This window comes from Papio anubis, chromosome 2 (assembly GCF_008728515.1).
Source record: "Papio anubis isolate 15944 chromosome 2, Panubis1.0, whole genome shotgun sequence".
NCBI lineage: Eukaryota > Metazoa > Chordata > Mammalia > Primates > Cercopithecidae > Papio > Papio anubis.
The window spans coordinates 59,085,745-59,110,048 of NC_044977.1; the positions used below are offsets into that span (position 1 = coordinate 59,085,745).

General features: G+C 39.5%; 1 long non-coding RNA gene across 1 annotated transcript in view; it reads left to right on the plus strand.

The window, feature by feature from the left end:
* The first annotated feature begins 156 nt into the window (after positions 1-156).
* The window catches only part of LOC116273748, a 61,599-nt gene continuing 37,451 nt past the window's right edge, over positions 157-24,304 (plus strand). The window contains exon 1 of the long non-coding RNA XR_004182120.1: positions 157-203. This is a non-coding gene — a long non-coding RNA (uncharacterized LOC116273748). The remainder of the gene's footprint in view (positions 204-24,304) is intronic.

Genomic DNA, 24,304 nt, shown 5'->3' on the forward strand with positions numbered 1-24,304 from the left:
AAAAATAAAGGACTTGACATCTGCCACCCTGAGTCTCAGTGTCCTGTGACTGGTGCACCCAGATTAGCTGGAGTCCGTGTTGTGATGTCACAGTGGCTTTAGACTAAACAAGCCATATTCCTCACCCAGAGGCCACCCCCAGCTGCCTTCCCATCCCACCTTCAGACCTGCACTAGAACACCCCATGGATTTAGGAGCCACTGGTAAGGTTATGACTTCCCTCATTGAATGAAATAAATGGACTCAGGAAGGAATAAAACCCAAGGTCTCCTCTTCACCAGCATCATTCAGAACCACCTCGCTCCTCAGGGGCCACAGAAGTGCTGAATAAAATGGAAAGGTATCATATGTCTTTAGCAAGACAATCAGATTCTATTAGAAAGAGAGCGAGAGAGAACTCTAAGTGTATTTAGAACCATGGTCTTGTTACTCCAGAACAGGATTAAATCTACTACATATCAGATATCTTCCATCATCTGGCAAGTGCTTCAGAGATGCAGTAGGCATCTTCTGAAAAACATTTAAAATTCACCACCAAAGCTCTACGTTAAAGATGACCATTCTGCTCACTTTGTGCAGATTTCTTAAGAAAATGTTGTCTACTTCAAATCACAGAAGAGGATTTATGTGATTTCCCCAAAGAGAGGAGGAGCAGTTATTAATCTTTGCACAAATATGCTAAGGTTAGCGAATTCCTATTTCTAAGGGAATGGTTACTTCCTGGATTTACATAGTGGCCCCCTAAATTCTGGGGATCAGGGAAAGAAAAATTAGGTTGGCCAAATAGCAGAGGGAAGTCTTTCCCTGCCAGCAACTCCATCTCAGAGAATTATGATTCATCATGTATCAAACTAATTATGGCAATTTAGGACACAGTGAATTCATAATTCTGTGCATAGAAGGCAAGACTGCACTGTCTTAAACATCTGTATTAAATGTCTTCATACCATGGTTACTATGAAAAGACTGGGTCTTTGCCCTTAGCCTGCTAACTCTGATACATAAGACAAACAGTACTTGTGTCCATTAAATACAGGTGAAAGTGACACATTAAGAAACACATGAGAAACCTACAATTTAAAAGCAGATGTTGATGGTTTAGATAGATATGAGGTTGCTTTCTTGTGCATTCTTATGAAGACAATAAGACATTTTTGAAGTAAAAGAGGATGAATTACAGTAAGAAAGGAAAAGCAGCAGAGAAAATAGCAGGAGATAAAGATAGCAAAGAGGTGAAAAGCGGAAAGCAATTTCTTTGTTCTCTTCCAATATATTTTTGTGTTCCAAATTTAATTTGTCTTATTCCATATATTTATGGGGACCTTTTTCAGTTTCTGAAATATTTTTATCACCTCCACCATGGAAAAAAAATATGCATCGTAGTACTAGAAATGCAGCTGAAGGAATCACAGGATAAGCTTGTTTACTATTGGACCTCAACAACCCAAGCTGGTAACCTCTTACCATATCCAGTTTTTGGGTTTTCTCGTGGTTCAGGTACTATTTCAAAAATATCTTTATTTGTAGCTTCTACGTTATTAACTAAATCCACCCTGAAAACCCTGTTTCTCCAACATTACCATTCCCTTAGAAACAGCGTTGCTAGGTAAAATAAAAGATGCCTGGTTACATGTAAGTTTCAGACAAACAACTAAATTTTTAGTATATGTCTCAAATATTTCAAGGGGAAAAGCATCCTGGTTTTTGGTTTTTGTACTGTTTTCATTCCATTTGGTTTGGTTCTTGCTAAATCTGAAAGCCCTGCTTAGAAGACAAACTTCACTCATCATGATAAAATTACACTGAGTGCTGACTGGCTTGGGCAAGGTTGGAATAGAAGTTTGAAGAGTCAGGGCAGATGTAAGAATGTGATTGATGTTTATAGCAGGTCAAAAATATGTTTTCTACTATTACACATACCCTCAATGCTGCACTTCCGACACCAGATGTGAGGGGTAGGGGTTGTTCTATACCAGCAACTCTCTGTGGATACCAATCGGGCGTCCTACATTCAACTCAATTCTGGCACTAGCAGGAGTTAGCATAGACCCTACAGGCTTAGGGCTCAATCTCACAAGACTGGCCCCAATTTCAGATGCCATTCACAAGTTCTAGATTGTTACCTGTGCTTCTGACCAACCAGCTAGAAACTGGAGGTTCCTACAACCTCCTCCTTGAGTTTGATCATTTGCTAAAACAGCCCACAAAATTCAGGGCAATTCTTACTATTACCCACTTGTTATAAAACTACAGAACTCAAGAACAGCCAGATGGAAGAGATACATAAGGCAAGGTATGTGGGGAGTGGTGCAGAACTTCTATGCCCTCTCTTGGTGACATGGTTTAGATGTTTGCTCCCTTCAAATCTCATGTTGAAATATCATCCCCAGTGCTGAAGGTGGGGCCCAGTGGGAGACGTTGGATCACAGGGGTGGATTCCTCATGAATTACTTAGTGCCATCCCCTTGGAGATAAGTGACTTCTTGCTCTGTTAGTTCACATGAAGGCTAGTTGTTTAAAAGGAGCCTGGCACTCTCTCTTCTCCCTCTTGCTCCCTCTCTTGCCATGTGGTAGGTCAGCTCCCTCTTCACTTATCACCATGATTGTAAGCTTCCTGAAGCCTCACCAGGAACAGACACCAGTGCCATGCTTCCTGTATAGGCTGCAAAACTATGAACCACAGGAAACCTCTTTCCTTTATAAATTACTCAGTCTCAGGTATTCCTTTATAGTGATGCAAATGAATTAACACACTGGTATTCTACGCTGGACATGTACCACAACTCAGAAGCTCTGTCAGCCCAGTCCTTTTGGATTTTTATGAAGTCTCCATCACATAGGCATGATTGATTAAATGAGTGGCCATTGGTGATCAATTCAACTTTTAACCCCTCTCCCTCCCCTAAAATAAGGGGTGAGGCTGAAAGTTCCAATGCTTTAACTACAGGGTTGGTTCCCCAAGCAACTAGCCTTCATTCTGAGGCTCTTCAGGACCCTGAGCTGTCAATCATCTCATTAGCATACAAAGAAACACTTAATCAGTTCAGATGTTCCCTGGGTTTTAGGAACTGTGTGTCAGGAAACTGGGTCAAGACCAAAATACATTATTTATGATAGCCAAAATCAGAGTTTCTGAATGAGTTGAGAACCAAAATTTATAAACCTCCCAGACAGGTTTGTGGGTATCTGCTATTTTTACAACAAACTCTCAATTTTCCACTTCATGTTTTTTTGTTTTCATGACACAGACTCAGAGAAACGTGTAAGGAGAGAGAGATCTTGGAGAGGACAGGATGAGGATATAAATCAGACCAGAAAGAGCCGCGGTTTCCTTGGAAAAAAAAGAGAAAGAATGGAGAAAGGAGGAAAGAGCAGGGGGTAGAAAAGAGTGGTGAGGGCTTGGTTTTCAAACTGTTTTCTTCTTTTGAAATAAGGAGAGAACTTTAAGATATTTTGATGAGTATACAGATGTATTTTCCTCCTACTCATAGGTTTTGGGAGTAAAGACTAAATGATTCTTTTTTTTTTTTCCACTTTAAATTCTGGAATACATGTGCAAAACATGTAGGTTTATTACATATGTATACATGTGCCATGGTGGTTTGCTGCACCTATCAACCTGTCATCTAGGTTTTAAGCCCCACATGAGTTAGATATTTGTCCTAAAGCTCTCCCTTCCCTTGTTCCCCACTCCTCCCCAACAGGCCCCAGTGTGTGTTGTGCCCCTCCCTGTGTCCATGTGTTCTCATTGTTTAACTCCCACTTATGAGTGAGAATATGTGATGTTTCGTTTTCTGTTCCTGTGTTAGTTTGCTGAGAATGATGGCTTCCAGCTTCATCCATGTCCCTGCAAAGGACATGATCACATTCTTTTTTACAGCTGCATAGTATCCCAAGGTGTATATGTGCCACATTTTCTTTATCCAGTCTATCACTGATGGGCATTTTGGTTGTTCCCAAGTCTTTGCTATTGTAAATAGTGCTGCAATAAACATACGTGTACATGTGTCTTTATAGTAGAATGATTTATAATCCTTTGGGTATATTCCAGTAAGACTAAATGATTCTTAACTACTTTTTGCCAAGTATGTTTCTTTGAAAGTGACACCACATGGAGACTGTGCAATGTAGAACTCCGCTTATATATTAGGGTTACACACAGGCTCATTCACTGTGGACTGACAGAAAACTGAATGGGATTAGAAACAGGTCCTTATTCTCCCCTATCCTACAATCCACATGTGTCCTTGTATGTCTCCCCAGGTTTGCAGGGTTTATCATGGATGCAAGACTTCATGAAAATAAGAAACACATTCACACTTCACCAGGAGAAAAAAATTATTTTAAAAAATTCATTCATGACAGAAAGGTAATCCAGAAAATACCAACAATAAAGCAACGTGCAATTTGAAAGACACTCTTTCTGATTTATCCAATCTTCCCTGCTCCTCCCCCATATTAAGAAGGCCAGACTTAGGACAAAGTTTCACCTCACTTATTTTTACATGAACTTCAAGTTTGCTGTCACTCTAATTAAGCTGGTGTGATGCATGCATAGACAGGACTTTTAAAAATGCATTGCTAGTAAGTGGCTCTTCTTATTCCTTCCCACCTCTCAATTACATACTATTATTTCATTCTATTTATGATTTGCATATGTACTCTAACATCAGTATTCAGTTCTAACAGACATGAATAAAATGTCCATAAAGTGATCATAGCTGGGTTACTCCATTTTCACACTGCTATAAAGAACTTCCTGAAACTGGATAATTTATAAAGGAAAGAGGTTTAATTGACTTACAGTTCCACATGGCTGGGAAGCCCTCAGGAAACTTATAATCATGGCAAAAGGGGAAACAGGCACCTCTTACATGGGGCCAGGCAAGAGAGAGAAAGCATGTGTCAGTGCAGGAAAATCTATCATTTATAAAACCATCGGATCTTGTGATAACTCACCATCACGAGAACAGCATAGGGGAAACTGCCCCCATAATCCAATCATTTCCCTCCAGGTCTCTCCCGAAACACCCAGGGATTACAATTCAAGATGAAATTTGAGTGGGTACACAAAGCTTAACCATATCAATAGCCCACTATGAACCTCTTCACACTGTGCCTCTTTAGCATGTGGCTGTAAGGGATGGAACTAAAGGAGAAGAAAGGGGGAGGAATTGCCTGGAAGTGTCAGGGCCTCCATCTGTGTCTGCTTTGGTATTGAGCCACTTCCCCAGTTTATTTTATTTCTGTAACACAGAGTAAGCATGATAGACCAGGGAACCACAGCAGGATGAAGGGTCAGAGGAAAGGAAAACCCAAGCCATGCTGTCATACTTCCTCATTCTGATAAACAAGCCCTCCAAATGACAAAGTTTACTAGAATTAAATGGAAAAACATTTTTTTTTAAAGTTTCAGGTCAATTTTCTTTTTAAAATCAGAACAGATCACATATGGACTTGAAAAAATACACTAATATTTTTGTAGGTACCATCAATATCAACCATCATATTGATCTTTATTTTTTCTTATCTCATCACATCTGGTAGTTGGACAACAAAAAATCAGCTTGACAGCGAGAGAGAGAGAGAGAGATGGGAAAGTGCAGGAACACTTATACAATTAGCTGATGCAATAATTTCTGGCACGATTAGAACCTTGTGAAAATTAACACTGACACAAGCAAGCCTGCAAATATTTCATTAAGACAGCACAATTCATTCTTTTTAATGTTCATTATTTTCCCTAATTTAACACTATCCAGTTCATGTTGACCTGTTATAGGTGAAGTCTAATCCTACTGCCAGAAATATTTTACATGTCTACTTCTCAGAAGTATAGAAAATGAGAGGAATAGAGAAATGAAAAAGATATAATTGAGTCCCTGAGGGAAAAAAACAGTCTACAAATGAACTAGAAAAAGCCAGGAAGGGGCAGGAGGTTAGTCACTGGGTTTTAAAAAATGATCATTACAGTCCTGACAAAAATAGCAACAGGAGGCAAGGTTTTCAGATATCAAGTTGAAAGTGAATTATAAATAGCTGAACAATATTATTAAATCCTGATTATCCTCAGGAGAGAGCATAGCACTTCTGTCCATAAATGCAGTGCTGGGAGAGCAGTAGAGAGGCACTCATGGTTAGGAGAGACTTTAGCTATGAGGGTAAGTCTTTCTATGTTCAAGCCCTCATTCCTGGCCATTCTCAGGCTACCAGTGTCTTTCCTGAGCATTCTTTGTATGCTTTGACAGAATTTAAGAAACAGAACCAGGGAATGTGTTCATCGAATTCCAGCCTCACTTGGTGTTAATGTTGTTATATGATTAAGGAAAGATAAGCATCAGATGCCATTGTAGACACACAATCCAGATGGTGACCCTGCAAAGCCACCACCTGCTTGCAAGCCTGTCTCTGTGCTTCTGTTGAGAAACAGCAAGCAATTTCCTTTAGTGCCTGTCTTGTAAATAATCACCCCTCCCCAAGTAGCCATTCCCCAAATGACAAGAACCATCCTGTGACCTTCTCCACTCCCCAGCCTGGCCTGGCCTCATTGTGCTTTGGAACTCTGTCCTCCCTCCTCACTCAAAAGGTACATGATTTGCATCTTACTCCCACAACAGAGTGATCCAATGTGACCACAGGCAGGGACTTTTAATGGGGTAAGTGGCTATTACCTGTCCCAGGTTACATTTGCATTCTAAAATGTGTTCATGAGTTCTGGCAATTTCAGTGGTCAGGAGGTGTGCTGGGGAGGTGGCTGCGGAGCATTTACTGGCATTTCAAAAAACTATCTGGTGGATGAATGCCAATTCAATCTTATAAGAGATGGCTTGTGTTTAGGGATGTTTCTCAGAGGTCTGGGGAGGAAAACAAGCTCACAAGTGGCTTAGAAAGCAGCAGCTCCACATAGAACTAATATTACCATATAATTGGCCAATTTCATGCCAGGATCTTTTGCAGAAAACCCAGCTGCCTTAAAGTGCTATGCTTTGGGCCACTTCTAGGAGAGATGATACCCTTCCTGTAGGAACAAGATTGTGGAGTTTTCTCCATCTCTGTCTGAACATTTCTCCCACATGAAGCTGGTGACTGGGATCTCTCTCAAAAGTTATTCTTTTATCATTTCCTTTCCTTCTTTCTTTCTCCACCCATCCACCAATCCAAGAAAGTTATGATGACAACTGGCAGCCTGTGGTAGGGGGGCAGCTGTCATAGGCCTTTCTTGCCTTGCTATAAACAAGCACCTGAGGCTGGGTAATTTATAAATAAAAGGTTTAACTGGCTCATGGTTCTACAGGCTTTATAGGAAGCATGCCACCAGCATTTGTTTGGCTTCTGAGGAGGTTGCAGAGAGCTTACAATCACAGTAAAAGGTGAAGGGGGAGCAGGCATCTCGCATGGTGACAGCAGGAGGAAGAGAGAGAGAGGGAGGATGCCACATACTTTTAAACAACTAGATCTTGAACAAACTATCATGAGGACAGCACCAAAAGTTTGGTGTTAAATCATTCACAAGAAATCCACCCCATGAACCAATCACTTCCCACCAGGACCCACCTTCAACATAGGGGATTACAGTTCAACATGAGATTTAGAGGGTGCAACATCCAAACTATATCAGCAGCACTGAACAAGCCAGACAAGATTGCTGCCCTCATGGAGTTTACATTCTAATCCCAAGGGGGAGGGCACAAAAAATTACAAAATATGTGGACATAAAACAAATAAACAAGGCAATATGATGTGAAAGAAACTGGATGAAGGGGTGACCATTTTCAAGAGTGTGGTTAGGAAGGGCCTCGTTAAGGAAGTAAGATGCTAGCTGAGGTACAAAGGAAGAGAAGCAGTCTATCATAGGGGGAACTGAAAAAAAATAATGTTTGAGAAGATATAGCTTGTGACAAGATTTTTGAAGTAGAAATGGTTTGACATGTTCAAGCAACAGAGAGCAGAACAATTTCTTGGAGTATGGTGAGACAGAGGTGCATGTAAGGTAGAGGGTTTCAATGAAAGGGAGCCCATTGAACCCTGTAGAAATGGAAAAGCACATAGATATTATTCTCAGAGTCATGGGGAGCCACTGGAAGATGCTAAAGTGGGGAATGGCAAAATGGGATTTGCACTTTTAAAAATATCCCTCTATCTAATCTATGGAGGAGAGGCTGGGAAAGGGCAGGGAATCATTAGGTGGAAATTACCTGGAAATGATCGTTCAGGTGTGTGTCGTGGGGGCAGGGCAGGGGGGAAGAGGAGGGTTGTAGCAGAGGGAACAAAGGCTTGGCTTAAGTGTGCCCTGGAGAGGGACAGAAGGGGATGGAGATTGAGGGAGAAAAGCATGAAATTAGTTTTGGATGTGTTAATTCAGAGATGTCTATGCAGAACTCAGCAACTGATAGTTAAGCAAACTAGTCTGGGCCAGGTACTGTGGCACACACCTGCAATCTCAGCACTTTGGGAGGCCTAGAAGGTGAATCATCTGAATTTAGGAGTTCAAGATCAGCCTGGGCAACATGATGAAAACCCCATCTCTACAAAAATAAAAATTAAAAAAAAATTAGCCAGGTGCCATGGCATGCACCTGTAATCCCAGCTACTTGAGAGGCTGAGGCACAAGAATCACTTGAACCTGGGAGGTTGAGGCTGCAGTGAGCCAAGACTGTGCCACTGCACTCCAGTCTGGGTGACAGAGCAAGACCCTCTCTCTCAAAAAAAAAAAAAAAAAAAAAAAAAAAGAAGAGTCTGAAGTGTAGGGAGAGGTTGGCACTGGAAGCCTCCTTCTATGTAACCACCAAAGTTTCTGGGAACCTGTCAGGATGTCTTAGCAACCTGCTATGTATCAGATGCTATAGAGATAGAAACGCTAAGAAGCTAAGCAATATGGTTTGGATCTGTCCCTACCCAAGTCTCGTGTCGAATCATAGTCCCTAGTGTTGGAGGTGGGGCCTAGTGGGAGGTGACTGGATCATGAGGGCAGATCCTTCATATATGGTTTAGCACCATTCTCTCAGTGTTGTTCTCGTGATAGTGAGTGGGTGAGTTATCGTGAGATCTGGTTGCTTAAAAGTGTATAGCACCTACCCTCTCTCTCAGCTCCTGTTCCTGCCATGTAAGATGCCTGGCTCCCCCTTCACCTTCCGCTATGATTGAAAACTCCCTGAGGCCTCCCCAGAAGCAGATGCTGCCATACTTCCTGTACAGCCCAGGCAATCATGAGTCAATTAAACCTCTTTTCTTTATAAATTACCCAGTCTCAGGTATTTCTTTACAGCCGTGTGAGAACGGACTAACGCACCAAGGATGTAGCAGTAATATCTCAAATAACATACACATATTTAAAAAGTATATAGAATATGTTGAATGCTAAGTGAATCGTAGAGAAAACAAAAAAAACAAGAGCTAATAGGGAGGCCACAGTGTCACTGTGCAAGGAGCAGCGTGCATGAAATTTAGTAAACCTGAGTTTTATTCTTAGCCCTTGCTGGCTGTGTAAACTTGAGCAATTCTTTCAGGCTCCCTAAGCCTTGATCTCTTCATGCTAAAATGGGCACTCTACCGCCATCCCCAGGTGTTGATATAACGTACAATAGAACATATTTTGCCGCATAAGACTAGCATCTACTAGGGAGAGGAGAAACCCAGCAGAGTTCCCAGAAGAGGTTGGATTTAGGATGGGCCTTGAAGAACAGCCAAAGTTGAGAACAACAAAGAGGAAAAATGAGGGCAATACGTTCCCCCCATAGCACAACTCGATTTTTGAAACTCAATGTATTGATCTTTGAAATGGGTCTCAAATAAATTTAGGCAAATGATTGTGTCTTCTTCAAAATGAAAGAAAAAATGACAATTTGCTTTCAGTATCATCCAGTATACCAGGAGTCACCATGAAAAGAATTTCAGTCCACTAAGACATAAAAGTTCATTATAGAGTTATATAAAGAATACATATAGTTACACAGAGAGACTATACATAATTACACATATAGGGAGACTATACATACATAAACTATAGTTACACATATAGAACATATGCATTATACATATATAGTAATATATATTTAAAAATATAAATACATTTAGGGTTCACTACATCACTATATAAGTTCTGCTATGGTTTGGCTGTGTCCCTACCCAAATCTCATCTTGAATTGTAGCTCCCATAATCCCCACGTGTCATGGGAGGGACCCTCTGGGAGGTAATTGAATCATGGGGGTGGTTTTTCCCAAGTTGTTCTCATGATGGTGAATTAGTCTCATGAGATCTGACGGTTTTATAAAAGGGAGTTCCCCTACACATGTGCTCCTGCCTGCCACCATGTGAGACATGACTTTGCTCCTCATTTGCCTTCTACTATGATTGTAGGCCTCCCCAGTCATATGGAACTTGAGTCCATTAAACCTCTTTCCTTTATAAATTACCCAGTGTTCGGTATGTTTTCATTAGCAGCACGAGAACAGACTAATATAACTTCTCAGTATAGCCCTAGTGTAAATGCAAAGAATAAAAACTCTTTGTATTTCTTGGAGGTCAGAGTGAACTTGGCCGTCTGAATACAGTAAAATGTGAAGGTTATAAGATACAGCTGGGTCTTGTTCAGGATCATCCCTGTAGCATACAGTTTTAATTTGCCAACCTCCTTTTATAGATATTTGTACAGTGATTTACAACTTGAGGGCAATTGATCCTCCTAAGAAAGAAGCCCCCCCATCTGGACATTCTACATCGGGCAACATGAGGGTTGTTCTGGGACTCTAGAGATGAAATATCATCATAACACTCTCCCTGGCTCTGCAAGGAAAATATTTTGCTAGGCACAATAATGAAAGCACTGTTTATTTGAAACCAGTCTATAGAAAACCTGCAGAAGATTTAATTAAGGTTATACCATAGAATGTAAATGTTATCAACCTTAGCAATATTAAAATTACAGTGCATCTGATAGAAACTGGAAGGGTGGGAAGATCGTTGGTATAGGGAACTGTTCCATCCATTAGGGCTTTGTAATATTATTTGATTTTTAATCAAAGTTCTTATGACTATAATCATATTATTTTATAATTAAATATGTAGAAAAACAAATTCTTGCTGAAGTGAACATCACCTTTGTCTAGTCAGTGGTCATGCTTCCTAACCTACACAATCCTATTTTTGTTCTGTAAGCAGAATACATTTGTGTATTTTTATATATTTGTGGAATGGTCACAACTGTGACCTCTGTCTAGCACTACTGAGGCAGACTGTTTGTACCCTCTAGTAGAGTATCTCAAAATGGGATCCATGGACCACCTGCCACAGAATCACCTGGGGCCTCTGTTTATTAAATAATAATACCACCACCACCTTCTTAGACACTATCTGAAACTAACAGATTTCTATGGTGGAATCCATACCTTTAACAAACTCCTCCCAAATTATGTTTATAAACATTACAGAGCTAAGAATCATGGCTCTAATGTTCCATTTCCAACAAAATATCCTCTCCTTGGGACCATAGATACTCAACTCTTTTTCTAAGAAGCTGGAATTAAAAGCGAAATCTCAAACTCTATCCCAAAGCTCCCCAAATGAAAGGTTTTGTTTTGTTTTGCTTAATTTCTATCAGTTTGGTTTAAGAATCATACAAATTTTCTGAAGCCTAACAGCCACAGTGCTTTGAATTTATCCTTAGAGAGAAGTTATATTTAGTACATTTACCACAGTAATTAGTACATTTAGTAATTAGTAATTTAGTACATCTTCCACAGTAGAAAGGGTACTAATGAATCAGAAGACTCAGACCTCAAGAAAATTTTAAAACAACAACCCCAGGAGCAGCATTCTGGAGGCCTTGTGCTGTTCCAGTCTTTATGCCGCTACTGGCTGGACCTGGAAAAGGCCCAGAAGGGAAAACTTGGAGTGCCCAGGGTAGTGGGGTCACTCAAGGCTGCTTGGGAGGCTGGATAATTACCAACTAGTGTGGAGTACATTAATATTTAAACAACCAGCGAGGCTGAGCAAGCACAACTAAGACACAGCAGCTGAATATCAGCCTGATCTCTAATGAGTCCGAAGTGGAAGCTCAGAGAGGTGATTTTACTGTAAGCTATGAAGGGCATGATTAATCCTTATTGCCTTGGTACACGTTACTTCTCTAACAAGTGACAAGTGACATGTTTGTGAAGGGTGTGAGGGAAGCAGGGGTGGAGCAGGTGCACAGATGAGAAAAATAAGGATTTTCCATACCAATTCCAGAATTATTTTCCAAAGGGTAACTGATCATGTTTCATCTGCATAAAAATATTTCGGACTCTTTTGCACCTCCCAGATTATGTTAAAACTTCATAAGGCAAGAAATCTCCTTCACAATCTGCTTTATGATTATCTGTCAAACCAAAGTAATGACAAAAACTTAGCACTAGTACCAACCTCTTCAGCCCTACACTCATGACAGACTTCACCACTCAATCAGGCATGCTCTCCATTAGAGCACCAAGTGAAAGTAGCTTCCTCCTTATCACAACTCCCAGGAAATTCCTGCCATTTAAAATAGTTGGCACAGGAGTCCATATCTGCTTTCCCCTGTTCTAGGTCACATAGAACCAAGATTCACCAAATCTGCTCTGATCTTTCTCTTGCAATGGCCATTCCAACTACCTAGACTGCTCACCCTCAACCATTAGGAAAACTTCTACTCATCCTTCAATAAGTCAGTTCACACATCATCCCCTCTCTGAAACCCTTAACCATGATTCTTTGATCCTAGGCTGTGTTTGAGCTTCTATGCCCTTATAATATTTTGTGAATATTATAGGAGACCATCTTTATTATTGTGCTGTGATTACAAACTGGCATACCCTTCTCTTGGCTAATGTTTGAACTCCTTAGACATGCATACTTGAAGCTTGACAACTCACAATCTGGAGATAAGCTGTACATTGCTATAAAATCTCCAACTACTAGAACCAAATCAAGTATGATCAGGATCAATGGCTTCCCACAGATGGCCAGCAACCTCTGTCAGTGACATGTTGGAGACCACATAACAGTAACCACTCTGTCTTTATTCCTATTTGTTAGCTCTAGGTCTCAGATCAAGGCCTTGGTTGTACTCACTAGTTGAGAATTTGGCTTATGTAAATCAAAATACTTGAGACTGGATAATTTATAAGGTGTAGAAATGTGTTTCTCACAGTTATGGAGGCTGGGAAGTTCAAGATCAAGGCACCAGTAGATTTGGTTCCTGGTGAAGGCTTGCTGCTTCTGGGATAGAGCCTCTTTGCTGTGTCCTTATGGGGTGGAAGACCAAAGGGCTTAGCTAACTCCCTGGAGCCCTTTTATATGAGTATTAATCCTACTCATGAAAGCAAAGCCCTCACAACTGAATCACCTCATAAATGTCCCACCCTCTTAACACTATCACGTTGGGTCTTAGTTTCCAACATTTGAATTTGGGGTGACACATACATTCAAATCATGACATATGGCAAAAAGTGGCTTAACACTTAGCCCCTGCCCTGCAAGCAAAAAGATTCAGTATATATATATGTGTGTGTGTGTATATATATAAAATTATATAGTTTTATATAAGATATACAATATAAATTATAAGTGATTAATAGTGTTGATAAAAATACTACATTTAATATATCTAACTTTTCAAAATTTCATATTTATCAACAAAAAATAAAATAGAAACACTTCAATCAAAATTAATAAAGAACAAACATAATCAGTTAATTTGCAGAAGAAACTCTAAGTGGTTAATAAATGACAATAATAAACGATATAATTAATACAGTGGCTAATTTTATTGTGTGTTTACTCTGTGCCAGACATGTTTCATATATTTTACTCATTCATTTTTCTCAAATTCATTAAGGCAGATACTTCATTACCCCATTTTCAAATGAGGAAACTGAGGTACAGGGCATACATGAGATACAGACACATTGCAATGGTTAATTTTATGTATCTGCTTTGCTGGGCCACAGTGCCCAAATATTTGGTCAAACATTATTCTGCATGTAAAGATGGTTTTGGGATGAGATTAACATTTAAATCAGGGAGCTTTAAGTAAAGCACATTATCTGGCATAGTGTGGGTGGGCATCATCCAATAAACTGAAAGCCTGAATAGAACAAAAACAGACTCCTGAGCAAGAAGGAGTTCTGCCAGGGGGAAGCCTGCAACTCTTCCCTGGGTTTCTAGCCTGCCAGCCGACTTCACCAAATTTTGGACTCTCCCAGCCTCTACTATTTGCTGTATTGTATAAGCCAATTCCTTAAAACCCCAGTCTCAACCTCCCCTTGTCCCCTCTCCCCACCTTTCTTTGCATATAACTATATGCATGCACATGCACACGTACCTGCAAACACATGCATATACACACCCTGTTGGTTCGGTTTCTTTGGAGAACTCTAATACATTATACATTTAGTAGCTGATAGATCCAGGTTTCAAACTCAGATTTTCTGACTCTCCACCACAACCAGTAACTTCTCTACCAATGTTTCATTGATATGAAAAATGCATGCAGCCTTTTGGGATAACAGTTTTGCTATATACCTCAAGAGCCCTTTAAAAGTTCATACATTCTAGGAGTCTCTTCTAAGTAAATAGTCAAATTCAGATGAAGGTTTATGTACACAGCACTTTCCTTAGAGTAGGAAAACTTGAATTCATTTAACTGCCCGACAGTAAGAGCATTAAATTATGATGCATACATAAGAGTAAATATTAGGCAGTTATTAAATTATGTTTCTGAAGAACAATGCCATAGGGAATTATTCAGAAGATAATATCAAATCTTTTAAACAAGCTAAGTCATTATATATAGGGTGTGATCTGAATTATGTTAAAAAATAAATGTGTATTCATAGATGTGTGGAGGAAAGAGAAAATTGTATCAAGATGTTTATAGTTTCATTTCTGAGTGGTGTTATTCACTCATTTTGTTCATTTTCTCATTTTCTTCAGCCAAGGCAACAAAAGGTAGCCATGGGTTCCACAGACCTTTGTGAGAGAAATATGTGACACATTAGGAAAAACAAGGTGTCTGCAGCCTGAAGACCTATATTCCCCATCAAGATTTCTTTACCTAATTAGTATGTGTGAGAACTTCAACAAGTCAATTGACTGGTCTAAGCTTCAGTCTCCTCAATGGTAAAATTGTGGTACTCTGCATACCTGCCCCATTATTTCACAGTAAATAGGAAGTGACAGAGTTTGGGGATTGAATGGTGCTAATTTATACAAATTGCTTTATAACAAGTATGAAGCACAATTTGTCATGATTTTTAACAGCTCTATTAAGATGTAATTTACATACTATACAGTTAACTCTTTTCAACTGTAAAATCCAGTGGTTTTAGTGGGTTCACATAGTTGTAAAACCATCAGTAGAATTTTAGGGCATTTTTGTTACTCCAGAAAGACACTCATATTCACTAACAGTCACTCCCCACTCCCTAATCTTCTCAGCCCCTGGAAACCATTAATCTATTTACTTTCTCTGTAGAGTTGCCTATTGTAGACATTCCATATAAATGGAATCGTACAATATGTGTCCTTTTGTGACTGGCTTCTTTCACTTAGCATAATATTTCCAAGGGTCGTCCATGTTGCAACATGTGTATTTAATTTATTTTGTCAAATAATATTCTACAATATTAATATACCACATTTTATTTATTCATTAGTCAGCTGACAGACATTTGAGTCACGTAAACTTTTGAATTATTATGAATAATGCTTCTACGAACATGTGTATACAGGTTTTTGTGGGAACATATGTTATGTATCTTGGATAAATATCAAGGAATGAAATTACTGGACCACCTGGCAACTCCATGTTTAGCACTTGGAAAAATTGCCAAAGTGTTTTTCAAAGTGGCAGTATCACTTTATAATACTACCAACAATGTATAAGTGTTCAAATTCTATTCAATGATTTTTAATTATATATTTTTTAATTTTCTGTTAAGTTCATGGGTACATGTGCAGGTTTGTTACATAGGTAGACTTGTGTCATGCAGGTTTGTTGTACAGATTATTTCATCACTCAGATATTAAGCCTAGTATTCGTTAGTTATTTTTCCTGATCCTCACCCTCCTCCCACCCTCCACCCTCTGATAGGCCCCAGTGTGTGTTGCTCCCCTCTATGTGTCCATGTGTTCTCATGATTTAGCTCCCACTTATAAGTGGGAACATATGGTATTTGGTTTTCTGTTCCTGTGTTAGTTTGCTAAGGATGATGGCCTCTAGCTCCATGCACGTCCCAGCAAATAACATGATTTCGTTATTTTTATGGCTCCATGGGGTATATGTCTAAATTTTCTTTATCCAGTCTATCACTGATGGGAATTTAGGTTGATTCCATGTCTTTGCTACTGTAAATGGTGCTGCAATTAACATATGCATGCATGTGGCTTTGTAACAGAATGATTTATAATCCTTTGGGTATATACTCAGTAATGGGATTGTTGGATCAAATGGTATTTCTGTCTTTAGGTCTTTGAGGAATCACCACACTGTCTTCCACAATGATTGACCTAATTTACACTCTCACCAACAATCTATATGCCTTCCTTTTTCTCCAAAACCTCGCGAGCATCTGTTATTTTCTTGATAGTAATAGCCATTGTGACTGGTGGGAGATGGTATCTTATTGTAGTTTTGATTTGCATTTATCTAACAATCAGTGATGTTGAGCTTTTTTTCATATGCTTCTTGGCCACATGCATGTCTTCTTTTGAAAAACATCTGTTCATGCCCTTTGCCCACATTTTTATGGGGTTTTTTTTTCTTGTAAATTTGTTTAAGTTCCTTATACATGTTGGATATTAGACCTTTTTCAGATGCATAGTTTGCAACACTTGTCTCCCGTTCTGTAGATTGTCTGTTTACTCCATTGATAGTTTATTTTGCTGCGCAGAAGCTCTTTATTTTCTTAGTGGTTGCTCTAAGACTTTAAAAGAGCATCTTAACTTTCATACTAACTTAATTTCAGTGAGATATACAAACTTAACTCTTATACAGCTCTATTCCTCCTCTCCTTCTTTTGTTCTATTATTGTTATACATATCACAGATATATATGTTACAAGCCCAACTATAGATTGTTTTAATTTTTACCTTGTATAATTTCATGTCTTTTAATGAAGGTGAGAGAAAGAGGGCAAGTATCTATTTATACTGTTTTAATATTCACTTCATTATTTGCCATTTCTGGTTCTCTTCATTTCTTCTTGTATATTTTTGTTTTTATCTGATGTCATTTTCTTATTCTAAAATAGCTTAGTTTCTACTCACCAGTTCCCTGTTATTATTTGCAAATGTATTACATGTCTTACACATTATAGGTATAATACCTATACACATATTATTTATGCAATTGCTTCTTAAATTAGTTAAGAAAAGAAAGGTTAAAACATTTAAGAAATGAAATATTCAATTATACCATCTTTTACAATTACCTTTAGCAGCCCTCTTTGCTTCTTTCTGTGCATTTGAATATAAACGTGATGTCACTTGCTTTCAGCCTGAAGAAGTTACTTTAGTATTTTTTCTCAGATGGGTCTGATAGCAACAAATTCAGTTTTTGTTCATTATGGATGTCATTATTTCACCTTCATTGTTGATAAATAACTTCAGTGGATGTAGAGTTGGTAGTTGGCAGTTGTTTTCCTTAACCACCTTGACTATGTCATCCCAATGCCTTCTGGCCTTCATTGCTTCTTATGAGAAGTTACCTGTTTTTCTTATTCAAGTTCCTTCATGCTATGGTTTAAAGGTTCCCTCCAAAACTCAAGTGGAAATTTAATTGCCATTGTGATAGTATTTACAGGTATCACATTGAAGATGTGATTAGATCATAAAGTCTCTGTTCTCACGAATGAACTAATGGATTATGATGGGGGTGATTTAGTTATCACAGGAGTTTGGTCCACTTTTTCTGTCTCATGCATTCTTTCACTTTCTTGTCATGTGATGCCTTCCACCATGTTATGACATTGCAAGAAGGCCCTCACAAGATGTAATACCTTGATCTTGGACTTCCCAGCCTCTGGAATCATCAGTCAAATAAACTTCTATTCTTCATAAATTATCCAGTCTCTGGTACTCTGCTATAGAATACAAAATGGACTAAGGCAACTCATACGTAATGAGGCTTTTTTCTTGCTTTCAAAATTTAATTTTTGACTTTAGCTTTCAGCATCTATGATGTAGGTTATTGATGCCTTAGCATTTACTTAGAGTTCTTTAAGCTTATTGGGGAAGTAGATATATATTTTTCATCAGATTTGGAATGTTTTCAGACATTATTTCTTTAAATATTTTTTCTGCTCTTTTCTCTGTATTCTCCTTCAGGGGCTCCCATTCTGCACATTTACTGTGCTTAACAGTGTCCCAGTGTCTCTGAGGTTCTGTTCACTTTTCCTCATTCTTTTTTTCTCTCTGTTCTTCAGACTGCATAATCCATAATCTCTATTGATCTGTCCTCAAGTTGCTGATTCTTTCTTCTATCAGCTCAAATTCACTGTTGGAACCCTCTAGTTAATTTTTCATTTCAGTTATTGTATTTTTCAATTTCATGACTTCCATTTGGTTTTTTATAATGTTTACATATTTACTAATATTTTCTATTTAATAAGACATAACCATTAATATGCAAGTAAATTTTATGTCTTTGAACATATTTTTAAACTCTGCTTTGAGGTCTTTGCTAAATCTAGGCTCTCTTCCAGACAAGTTTCTATTGCCTGCTTTTATTCCATGGTGCATGCGACACAATTTCTCATTTCCTTGTATATCTTATTTAATTTTGTAAATAACTGGACTTTTAAAATAATATAGCAACTCTGTATGCTGAACCACCACTATCAGCCTCTTTCTAAGGCATGTTATTTTCTTGATTTTTTAAAAATTTGTTTAATGACCTAGTGGACAATTTCACTGAAGTCTGTTTCTTCCACAGTGTGCAACCTCTATCATCACTACTCAGAAGGTACAGACTTGGGCATACACACAGTCTCTGTATATTTGGGCTGGTCTACCCATACTGGTATCCCACCAAGCTTTTAGTGTCTACTAATTGCTATCTGATTCCTTTGTTTTTGACATTGCAAAGACTTATCCAAATAAGGGAGGACCCATTTTCAGGGCAAAGTTTTGCCAGTCTTTGAGGCTCCTCAGACTCAGAAGGGCTCTCCTTAGCTGTTTTTTTTTTTTTTTTCTGATTCTCTCTTCTAAACTTTAAGTAGGTCTACAATTATGCTTATTGATATGATGAGTGTCATAGAGCCACCAGCCTAAGGGCACCACTACTAATTGGTCGCCACCAAGATCAACACCCCCAAGCATGGACTTCCTTACACTTTATTCCAAATAAAGTAAGTCCACTTAGGAAGATCTGTGGAGCTCTCTAGCCTTATAGCCTGCCTATCTCCATGGGCAGAATGTCTGTTTTAATACAACGGAACTTGGAGTAGGGAGAGTGGCCTGCATCTTCCAGAGGGTGATATCCTTACTCTATGAGCAGGGCTTTGTTCAAGGAGAGTAGCCCTTGATCTCAGGTTGCTTTTCCTGTTGTAAAATTCCCACCCTATAAGAAAGACAGTGTGGGTAATTCACAGCCCAGTATTCTTGGCCTGTCATTCCTTGATACAGTTTGGATATGTGTCCTGTGTAAATCCCGTGTTAAAAATGTAATCTCCAATGTTGGTGGTAGGGCCAGGTGGGAGGTGTTTGGGTCATGGCAGTGGATCCCTCATGACTTGGTTCTCTCTTCACCATAGTGAGTGAATTCTAATGAGTCTGGTTGTTTAAAAGTGTGGTGCACTTCCCCCCTCTCTCTTGTACCTGCTCCTCCCACCACATGATGTGCAAGCTCCCATTTTACCTTATGCCACAAGTAAAAGCTCCCTCAGACCTTGCCAGAAGCAGATGTCAGTGTCATGCTGCCTGTACAGCTGCAGAACCATAAGCCAATTAAACCTCTTTACCTATAAATTAACCAGTCTCAGGTATCTCTATAGCAATGTGAGAGCAGCCTAACATATGCCTGAGTGGGGTTCCAGCCGTAAGAGTGAGCACTCATTTTGGGTGAGGAGACTAGCCCTCTTGACAGCATCTGCCCAAAATGGAGCTTCTGCAGCACAAAACTGGGGAGACAGCGGATAAGAGATGCCAGTGTCATGCCCTCCTGTGGTAAAACAGCAGCACTAGACTAGAAGTTGTGGAAGAAAGAGACTCGTCTTCTTGGTTACACATGCCTGGAGTGTGGTTTCTACCACACTCAGCTGGGGGAGGGGGATTGAGGGAGCAGATCATAGCTCAAATGATCTCACCATTCTTACCAAGGTTTAGTAGATTTTTCATGTCTCTCCATTTTCTACATATCCTTAGGGCAATCTCCAAAGATTTTTTATTTAAACAAATAATTTTCAGCAGTGAAATAGTTGTTTCACTGGGAAGAAGGACCACTCTGCTGCTCATACCACCATCCCAAAGTCAATCTGATTGAGTTTTATAAGAAAAGACAAGTCATGGATACCGTGAAGTCAACAGCACTCAAAGAATCATAGTGCATGACATCAGACTGTCAATGTGGGAAGTGAAAACACTTAATAGGAAAGTCTCATTGTTGACAGCTTTTTCTACGGTGTCATATGCCACTGATCTCTTTCATATACTTGGTGCACCAGCAGAAGGAAACAGTATCACTGAAATGCAGCTAAGAGTTGATCCAGCATTCTCTCCTGCTTTGGAAATGAAACCCTTGATACCTAACTATAAAATTTAGCCATACTGATTAAAAGCACCTGCTAGAGGCTGCAGAGGATAAAGCAAACAATTCCACTTAAACATCTCAGAATCTGACTCTTAGAACTTTGGAGCCCAAAAGCCTAGTAAACCCACTTTAAAATCTCACATTGAAAAATCACATTTAATAAATATATATACCTTTCAATGGAAGCCCTTTGAGGCAACAATAAAAGGCCCATAGAGAAAAAGGTAAAAATCTTTTAGGAAAAAAAATTGGTAAGCAAGTAACTTAAACAACAGGCAGAAAATGCAAGGTTAGGCCATTTGGAAGCTTATAATTCATTTAACATTGAGATATCAAAATTCATTTTACACTTTACTTCAAGTTAGAGAAGTTTTCACAGCATAGGGGAAAAATATTGGAAAAATTTCATTCTCCAAGTACTGTAATTTAGCTATAGAATGCCTACCTAGTGGCAGAGGACCAGCAAGGAGTAGTACAAATAATTACAGTAATAAAAGTATGACAGACCAAAAATGCAGGAAGAGCTACCGCTGAGAAAGCAGCCTTGGGGATAGGTAGTTGAGAAAGAATTGGCATGACAAAAATGACTAATTCATAAGCACTTCCATGGGAGGCCCATATGTACCACCATCCCCTAGGAATCAGCCCTGGAGAACAACATCATCATCACCTCAAGAAGCCAGAAGGATGAGATCTTCTTTTTTTTTTTTTTTTTTTTTTTTTTTTTATTATTATACTTTGAGTTCTAGGGTACATGTGCATAATGTGCAGGTTTGTTACATATGTATACTTGTGCCATGTTGGTGTGCTGCAGCCATCAACTCATCAGCACCCATCAACTCGTCATTTACATCAGGTATAACTCCCAATGCAATCCCTCCCCCCTCCCCCCTCCCCATGATAGGCCCCGGTGTGTGATGTTCCCCTTCCCGAGTCCAAGTGATCTCATTGTTCAGTTCCCACCTATGAGTGAGAACATGCGGTGTTTGGTTTTCTGTTCTTATGATGAGATCTTCTTGTTGCATCTCAGGAAGAACCCTCCAGAAGGTATCTGAAAACAAAGGCCCCTCTGCTTTAACATGAGCCATCACGTGATGCCAGAGTTTGAGATTTCAAGACAGAGCTCTTCATCTAAGTCTCATCATCTTCCACTCCATATACTTCCTCCAGTTGTGATCACCAAGAGCTTAGTCATAGTCTTTTCTAAGGATATAAAGCCAGCAGTTATTTAGAGGTGGTACTTAAAGGTCATACTATCTACCTACCTTAAATGGTTTGGATCTGTGTCCTTGACAAATTTCATGTTGAAATGTAATCCCCAGTATTGAAGCTGGGGCCTGGTGGGAGGTGTTTGGATCATGGGAGCAGATCCCTCATGAATGACTTAACACCATCCTATTGGTGATGAGTGAGTTCACATGAAATCTGGTTGTTAAAAAGTGTGTGGCACCGTTATCCTCAGCAAACTCACATAGGAACAGAAAACCAAACACCACATGTTCTCACTTATTAATGGGAGCCGAAGAATGAGATCACATGGACACAAGGAGGGGATCAACACACACTGGGGCCTGTCAGGGGGGTAGGGTATAAAGAGGGAGAGCATTAGGAAAAATAACTAATGCATGTTGGGCATGGGTTAGCTAAGAACTATAATAGGTATGCTGGGTGATGGGTTGACAGGTGCAGCAAACCACCATACCACACGTTTACCTATGTAACAAACCTGCACATCCTGCACATGTACCCCAGAACTTAAAACAATTTTTAAAAAGTGTTTGGCACCTCCTCCTTCTCTCCTTTTCTCCTGCTCCTGTCATGTGAGACTCCTGCTATCCCTTTGCCTCCATTATGATTGTAAGCTTCCTGAGGCCTCACCAGAAGCAGATGCTGGTGTCATGCTTCCTGTACAGGCTGCAGAACTGTAACCCAATTAAACCTCTTTTCTTATAAATTACTCAGTCTTAGATATTTCTTTATAGCAATGCAAGAATGGCCTAATACAGTACCTCATCATCTCCATTCAGATAGTCCACCAGGCACCAACCCTGCAGCCATAGAAGGATACATACAGTATGGTCTTTGTCCTCCACAGCTGGACTGACTCTTGTGCCTGTAGAGTCCTTTTAAACCTCTTCTACCAAGTTACACCCTACTGTTTTTAGGGTTTATCCCTGGCAGCCTATTTTGGGGATGGTCCAGAGTTGCCTCAAGTTAGGGAACTCCTCCTCTGGGCTCATCTGGCACCTAGGGCTTTCTTCTGGCTCACCACTGTGGGCTTACTAAACCAGATCGCTGAGCCCCACTCTCAGAATATCTAATTAAGTAGGTCTTGAGTGGGGACTAAATACTTGTATTTCTAACAAGTTCCAGGCGATGCTGATACAGCCGATCCAGGATCACACTTGAGAACCACAGCTCTAGACGATGAGCTCTTTGCCTGCATGCACTCAATTCTGTGTGCATTTTTGTATCACCAGCAAATATCCAAATGCCTAGCACTTAGCAACTTCCTTAAGAGCCCATTGAATGAAGGTTAGATAGACAAAACTGAAAAATACCAGCATATATTACTTTACACACTAAAGAAACTGAAGTAACACAAATACAGTTATTCAAAGATGGTAGTCACCCAATGTAAGTATGTCATAGATGAGAAAGATCTACAGGTCCTTTCTGATTAGTAAATTATCAACTCATTTTTTATGATTGTCACTTATAGATATCAATACACACACTGCACAACAATAAATCAAGCAAAGCAAAATACCTAGGCTTCTGATATAGGCATGTTTCTTTTCCCCTGATAAAAAGTCAAATATGCAGTAATTAACCCAGAATTAACCTGTTTTATATTTACTAGGAGTCCTGATCTTGAACTTACATTGTCAGCTCCTTAGCTTTGTTGTGCTCCTACTGCAGGAATGTTAAACCTTTTGCTTCCCTCTGCTCAGAGATTCCTCCCAGATGGTGACACAAGTTCCCTCTCTTAGCATCTTAGAGTCTTTACTCAAATGTCACCTTTCTGAACCCCATTTAAAAAATTACAGTCCTCCCCCAGCACTCTCTATACCCCCTAACTTGCTTTATTCTCTGCAGCACTGATCACCATCTACATATTAAATATTTTACTTATTCTTTAACTATCTGCCTCTCACACTATAATGTAAAATGCATAAGGGCAGACATTTGTGCCTGTTTTGTTCCTTGATGTATCCCCCGGTGCCTAGAAAATTTACAGAAGTTCTTGGCACACAGCAAGTGCATGTAGAAGACACATGGAGATGCACTGCCCAGAATCTCTTTCAAGGCCGGGTTTGCTGTCCAACTATGGGTAGTGTGATCAACAAAAGGCCTGCAGCTCTCAGCTCCTTCGGGGTCTACCTCTGCTGCAAGGAGCTGCCTTGCTCAGGGTCACCTCCATCCTAGGAGAGACCAACCCTAAGCTCTGTCAATTGGACCCCTACACAGGTCACTTTAACAGGCAATATTGGCTCCAGAACTGCCCCCTACCAACCCTTGCAGTGGCTGGAATTTGC